The sequence below is a fragment of the Mus caroli genome, unplaced genomic scaffold (genome assembly GCF_978045245.1).
Source record: "Mus caroli unplaced genomic scaffold, Mus_caroli_1 scaffold_8, whole genome shotgun sequence".
NCBI classification, from domain to species: Eukaryota; Metazoa; Chordata; class Mammalia; order Rodentia; family Muridae; genus Mus; species Mus caroli.
Genome location: NW_028227263.1, coordinates 39874039 through 39875189, shown reverse-complemented (window position 1 = coordinate 39875189; position 1151 = coordinate 39874039). Strand labels below are relative to the sequence as shown.

The 1151-nt window shown below is 39.5% G+C and overlaps 1 non-coding gene across 1 annotated transcript; it reads left to right on the top strand.

The window, feature by feature from the left end:
• Nucleotides 1-601: 601 nt before the first annotated feature.
• LOC115030339 (U6 spliceosomal RNA) lies at nt 602-708 on the top strand. Its single transcript, XR_003835917.1, has one exon. It is a non-coding gene; the product is annotated as a U6 spliceosomal RNA (small nuclear RNA).
• Nucleotides 709-1151: the final 443 nt, after the last annotated feature.

Here is a 1151-nt window from a genome sequence, read left to right as displayed (position 1 = left end):
ATCACAGATGGTTGTGAGCCAACATGTGTTCACTGGGAATTGAATTCGGGAACTTTGGAAGAGTATTCAGTGTGATTAACTACTGAGCCTGTCTCCAGTACTTTTTTGTATTTGTTTAAGGGAGTGAATGTCCTTTTTAAAGTCCTGTATCACCATCATGAGGAGGGGTTTTAAATCAGAATTTTGCTTTTCCAATGTGTTGAGATTTCCAGGACTTGCTCTGGTGGGAGAACCAGGTTCTGAGGATGGCAAGTAGCATATGTTCCTGTGTTTATATCCTTGTGCTTTCTTCTAGTCATCTGGTTAACTCTGGTGTTATCTTGACTTGCTGTCTCTGAATGTAGCATGACCCTCCCATGAGCTTGTGAACCTGGGTATGTCCAAAATCCTGAAGGTCAAGCTGTTTCTGTGTGTGATTGGTTTATGGAGGTCTATAGCACAGTGCCTGCTGCTTTGCATATTTGCAAACCGGAAGGGTCAAGCTAGTTTTTATTATAGATCATTGTGTTCATAACTAGATAATGCTATTTTTTTTCTCTCTTTATAGCATGCATAGCACTTTCTAATACTGGGAAAGCTAACTAATAAGACTGATGCTTATGTGCTCACTTCGCCAGCACATATACTAAAATTGGAACGATACAGAGAAGATTAGCATTGCCCCTGCGCAAGGATGATACACAAATTCGTGAAGCGTTCCATATTTTTGAAAGCACACATTAGCAACTTGACAAAACACCTAAAAGCACTAGAACAAAAGGAAGCAAATTCACCCAAGAGGAGTAGACAGCAGGAAATAATCAAACTCAGGGGCAAAATCAACCAAGTGGAAACAAGAAGAACTATTCAAAGAATCAACCAATCAAGGAGCTGGTTCTTTGAGAAAATCAACAAGATAGATAAACCCTTAGCCAGACTCACTAGAGGGCACAGGGAAAGCATTCTAATTAACAAAATCAGAAATGAAAAAGGAGACATATCAACAGATCCTGAAGACATCCAAAACACCAACAGATCCTTCTACAAAAGGCTATACTCAAAAAAACTGGAGAACCAGGATGAAATGGAGAAGTTTGTAGACAGATACCAGGTACCAAAGTTGAATCAACATCAGGTTAATGATCTAAACAGCCCTATATCCCCCAAAGAAA